At 41.7% G+C, this 6,060-nt stretch overlaps 1 long non-coding RNA gene across 2 annotated transcripts; it reads left to right on the top strand.

Annotated features, from left to right (window-relative positions):
* The first annotated feature begins 2,495 nt into the window (after positions 1–2,495).
* Positions 2,496–5,492, top strand: LOC121531366. 2 transcript variants are annotated; one of them, XR_005994137.1, is made up of 4 exons: positions 2,496–2,660; positions 2,874–2,992; positions 4,483–4,688; positions 4,788–5,492. It is a non-coding gene; the product is annotated as an uncharacterized LOC121531366 (long non-coding RNA). The 2 variants fall into 2 exon arrangements; XR_005994136.1 differs by having other exon boundaries at positions 2,496–2,992.
* The last annotated feature ends 568 nt before the right edge of the window (positions 5,493–6,060 follow it).

Genomic DNA, 6,060 nt, shown 5'->3' with positions numbered 1-6,060 from the left:
ACCTGGCTCTCATGAGAAGACAGGCTATGTGCACACTGCCCACAAAATGAGGACGAAACTGAGCTGCACTTCCTAACCTCCTGCCAAATGTAGGCATTTTTGTAGGCACTAACTCCGCCATGGTTTGTTGCAGGACCGGCGTTATGGGCGGCCGTACCTCCTTGCCCGTCCAAATAAAAGATTGAAATATTGATAATTTATTTGACCAAGACGCGCGCCGACAGAAAGATGCACCAATCTCAGATAAAGCATCCGAGTGAGCGAAACAGCGCCCCTCTGTCTCAGTCTCTGTAGACCATGCATCTGATTCTGTCTGGACCAAAAGAGTATGGCACGTCATACTACTGTTTTCTGGCCATCCATCATCAGATACATGGGCTACATATAGCGCTGTTTTTCAAAGCATGTGGAGTAATGAGTAGGATTCACATGAAAAGGTGATTGTTTTGATAAAAACGCTTAAATCTGCCTTCCAAATGAAAAATAGTTAGACAATAGTTTGACATTATTTTCTTTCTTCTCTTTTTTTGTAGAAAACAATTAACAACAGCCTACAATACACATAATCAGGCAATATCACAATACAAAAAAACACCATACACAAAAATACACATAAAATGTCAATAAAATAAAGGAGATGACAGATCACATTTCATCATACATCAAAAATGGCATTATACTGTACAGTACATATACTTTTCTGTTACTATAACCTGAGGTAATTTAATATAGCAATAAAGGCTTGAAATCTTAAAAATGCACGTTTATGTACATCGCATTTACTCATTAGTATCATGACCATTAACACTGAACTATAGCTTCTTATCTGTGTATAAAAAAAAATGGGGGGGGTGGTATCACATGAATAAAAAAAAGGTAACACAGCGACTCAGATTCAGTAGCCTACCACAAAAAGTGCAATAACCGTCTGTGAACTTCGATATAAAGGCATTTGTTGGATATACAGTACCAGTCAAAAGTTTGGACACACCCACTCAAGGGGTTTTCTTTATTTTTACTATAGAATAATAGTGAAGGCATCAAAACTATGAAATAACATATATATGGAACAATGTATTAACCCAAAAAGTGTTAAACAAATCAAAATATATTTTATATTTGAGATTCTTCAAAAAGCCACCCTTTGCCTTGACAACAGCTTTGCACACTCTTGGCATTCTCTCAACCAGCTTCACCTGGAATGCTTTTCCAACAGTCTTGAAGGAGTTCCCACATATGAGCACTTGTTGGCTGCTTTTCCTTCACTCTGCTGTCCGACTCATTCCAAACCATCTCAATTGGGTTGAGGTCGGAGGATTGTGGAGGCCAGGTCATCTGACGCAGCACTCCAGTACTCTCCTTCTTGGTCAAATAGCCCTTACACAGCCTGGAGGTGAGTTGGGTCATTGTCCTGTTGAAAAACAAATGATAGTCCCACTAAGCCCAAACCAGATGGGATGGCGTATCGCTGCAGAATGCTGTGGTAGCAATGCTGGTTAAGTGTGCCTTGAATTCTAAATAAATCACAGACAGTGTCACCAGCAAAGCACACCCACACCATAACACCTCCTCCTCCATGCTTTACACTGGGAACTACACATGTAGAGATCATCCGTTCACCCACACTTATCCTCTGCAGCAGAGGTAACTCTGGGTCTTCCATTCCTGCGGCAGTCCTCATGAGAGCCAGTTAAATCAGAGCGCTTGATGGTTTTTGCGACTGCACTTGAAGAAACATTCAAAGTTCTTGATATTTTTCGTATTGACTGACCTTCATGTCTTAAAGTAATGATGGACTGTCGTTTCTCTTTGCTTATTTGAGCTTGCCATAATATGGACTTTTACCAAATAGGGCTATCTTCTGTATACCCCCCCTATCTTGTCACAACACAACTGATTGGTTCAAACACATTAAGAAGGAAAGAAATTCCACAAATTAACTTTTAAGAAGGCACACCTGTTAATTGAAATGCATTCCAGGTGACTACCTCATGAAGCTAGTTGAGAGAATGCCAAGACTGTGCAAAGCTGTCATCAAGGCAAAGGGTGGCTATTTGAAGAATCTCAAATATAAAATATATTTTGATTTGTTTAACACTTTTTAGGTTACTACATGATTCCATGTGTGTTATTTAATAGTGTTGATGTCGTCACTATTATTCTACAATGTAAAAAAATAGTAAAAATAAAGAAAACCCTTGAATGAGTAGGTGTGTCCAAACTTTTGACTGGTACTGTATATTATGTAGCCCCTTCAAATGGACCTCTCTAGCCTTGTTTGGTTTGCCTGGCTACCCAATCTCCATGCTCCGGCCAAACACTACGCCACACTCAGGGACGTTTGCTTTCTTCTCCGCAATCGACTACCACAGTATGAGTCATAATACCCATAAAACCTAGTGGTAAAACCTGGAAATGGTTCCAATCATTTTTAGACCATTAATTTTTCCCATAGGGGATTTTAGAACTACTTCATATAAGGTCTGTGTTTCATGTAGGCTTACCCTGGCGTGACATTTTGATAACCGCGCAAATCTATCTCGGACAAGGTCACTTTTATCAATATATTTGCCTGTAATTACCCCCCAGCCACTAATGTGGCTTTCATACAGAACTACACATCCTAACGCAAGCTTTGACGTTATCACTCAAGGCACAGGGTGGGAAAAACCTTCACATTTCAAGTATCAAGTAACCTAGCAAGTAGATATTATAGCCATGTTAGTTTCTCGTGTAAATAATTGATATTGTGTATTTCTCATGTGTATTCTTGTTTAGCATTTTTCAAATTACCTAGCTAGCTACCTTAGCATTTTTGAATTACCCTGGCCTTTGTAGCTAACAAGCTAAACGTAGGTCTCTCCGTCGATCAGAAGCAAGGATGGTTCTGTGCTATGTACCGGATTGTAACCACTACTCCGATAAGTACACGTGTATTTGATCATTTTCTGACATCTGTAAGTGAGAGGCATTGCTGGAGCTGTGTGATAAGGTAAGCCCTGTTTGCTAACAAGCTATTTTGGTAAGATCTGTGGTTAGCTAGATGCTTTTGAAAATTAGCTAGATAACCACCAACGTTAGTTAAGTGTACAATGCACTTTACCTTCCTTACAAGTAAAAAGAAAACCTGCACAGGCTAGCATAATGACAAGTCCTTTGTGAGCTAGCCAACTAGTTAACATTAGCTCACATTTTGTGTAGTCATACATTTTCACGTGGTGACATGATAGCTAACATTACCCCACCAGGGCAGGGATACAGCTAGCTAAATATCGCCTGGTGGGCTAGCTAGTCACGCACCTTGGTTGGCTACATTAGCTAACGTTAGCTAGCTAATTTTGCACCTTATCTCACCGTGGCAGACATTAGAGATTAGTTAGATTAACTAGCTAACGTTAAATATCCCTGCCCTGTTGGACTAGCTAGCATGTCACCACCCGTGGGGTCTGGGGAAAAAGTCTGACTACACGAATGATGAGCTAACATAACTAGCTAGCTAAATGTTAGATAAATATCCCTGACCTGGTGTGCTAACATTAGCTAGCATGTCACCACATGGAAAAGTGTGACTACATGAACGGTGAGCTAATGTTAACTAGCTGGCTAGCTAGCTCACAATCCTTGTGGGCTCAATGTTTTCCCATACAAAACATAAACGTTTTGTTCCACGATGACCTGTGAAGCCAATTGACCTGTGAAGTCAATTATACATGTCAGCAGGAATGGAAATTAAGCTAGCCTGAGGCTAGTACTTTTCAGACTGGGCTAGTAGACAATCTGCCAAACTAGCCTGACACATTAATGAAATGGCTAGTAGAGAATGTGCAAAACTTGCCTGACACAGCAGTGACAATTTGCCTTTACAAACATCGCATGCCACAGATTTAGGACCTGAATGTTACCTGGGCTAGAAGAAATTGTGGTCTGCTGGCCAGTGCCCAAAATCCTTATGTTCCATCCCTGTATGTCAGTCCCTTTCAGGTGATCCCCCGATCACTGTTGGTCCTCCTCAGTGACCTCACGGCTGAGGGCTTTAACTTTCCTCTTGATAATTAGAATCAGAAGTACAGCTCATCGCAATACTTCACCTCTTCGGGCAAATAGTACCCTGTCCTGATCATCTAGTTGAGCATTCCAGATAATTCCTCCATCACAGCAGAAATGTCCCATCCAAGATTTTATATTTTAGCAGACGCTCTTCCCCAGAGCGACTTACATGAGCAATTAGGGTTAAGTGCCTTGCTTAAGTGCACATCGACAGATTTTTCACCTAGTTGGCTCGGGGATTAGAACCAGCGACCTTTCGGTTACTGGCACAACGCTCTGACCCACTAAGCTACCTTCCGCCCAAAGACATGCAGATAGACCAAAGCCCAGTCTATTTTACTGTTACTTATAGTCAAATCTGTGGGTTATGGTATTTTGATATAGATGTTACCATTTCAGTAATCAATTTAGCGAACTTTTTTTTTTGTCTTTCAGATGGGCGGAACGGAAACCCAGTGACAGCCTTCGGGTCTGCAGCTGCCATTTTCCGTTGGGAAAGAGAAATGGCCCTGTATTTACCAGAAAAGGTAGCTCATCCACCATGGCAGAAGAGGAAGATCCAGACTGTTGATTAGGAAACAAGAACAAACAATGAGGCATGAGGATTGGGTGTTGAGGGACCACTTGTCACGTTGTCCAAGGTGGGAGTGTTATGATAAACAATGCATTTTCTGTCCAGATAAAGATGTTAATACAGCATTGAAAAATATCCACCACTGACCAAATGTCTCTTTTTCCAGTCCAACAGGAGTGCATCCCTCAGACCATCCAGTGCATGGACATCCTGTGCCAATGTGATCCAAGCGCAAGCGTCCAGTTGTAGAGACTACAGCTGTCCGTCAACCTCCCTCTCCTCATGGTGTGCCAGTTGGGGTTGGTGCGCTGTCCAACTGTTGCCTGATCCTGCTGCTCCACCGACAGCGCCATGCCAGCCATGATGCCTGCATGCCCCATGTGCCCTTGTTTTTAACAACGTCCAGTACAGACAGGGACGACAGGGAGGGTAGCGGTTGCTCTGGCTCAGGTTGCCATTCCACTAAACCTGCCGAGAGAGTTCCTTAGCCACTGAAGATCCTCCTCTGTGGGCTGTCGGGACAGAGGGTTGTAGTCTTCGGCCGGGTACAGGTCCTCCACTGACTGCACCTGGTTGGGCACGGCTGGCTTCCTCCACTCGCATTCCACATCCGTACTGCTGACATTGTGAACCGCCAAAATAGGCTGCATGGCTACACTTATGAGCTCCTCGGAGACATTCACATGTGGTAGAGAGAATCCCCTGGTCACCTATAGATGCCTGCCAAGAGGAAGGATGTTAAGTGCCACATGCATTTCAATGCATGACTTTGAACACCTTGAAATGCATTTGTTGTAAGAAATGTGCTATATAAAAAAAAGTTTGATTTGATTGATGACATTGTAGAATATTTAATAAACTATAATTTGCACATGAGAGCAAGTGCAGTTTTTCCATAAACTTTTATTTGATAAATTGGGATTTTATCACGTGATATATCAATCATATAGTGTGAAGGATCCTATAAATAATAATAATAATAATATGCCATTTAGCAGATGCTTTTATCCAAAGCGACTTACAGTCATGCGTGCATACATTTTATTTTTATTTTTTTTGTGTATGGGTGGTCCCGGGGATCGAACCCACTACCTTGGCGTTACAAGCGCCGTGCTCTACCAGCTGAGCTAGACTGTGTGAATGCATGTACCACTCCAAATAATTAAATAAATACTGTGCCTTTGAAGATTTGTCTCTGGTCATGCAACTACAATACAGGCTGGATGTCTAAACAAAGTCAATTCTGAATGTCAATCGATTTTTAGATTCATTCTCATCAATGACAACATTCTAGAACTGAGTTATCACTCATCTAAGTCTGGTATCCGGGGTGATCTGGTTAATGATTATATCACTGACAGCTGTTTAGAACACATTGTGTTGCTAAGATGCTCAAATTTAACTTAATAGCTACACTTACCGACACAGGAAAACGTTTT

Source organism: Coregonus clupeaformis, chromosome 19 (genome assembly GCF_020615455.1).
Source record: "Coregonus clupeaformis isolate EN_2021a chromosome 19, ASM2061545v1, whole genome shotgun sequence".
In the NCBI taxonomy this organism is placed as follows: domain Eukaryota; kingdom Metazoa; phylum Chordata; class Actinopteri; order Salmoniformes; family Salmonidae; genus Coregonus; species Coregonus clupeaformis.
This window is presented reverse-complemented; position numbering and strand designations above follow the sequence as displayed.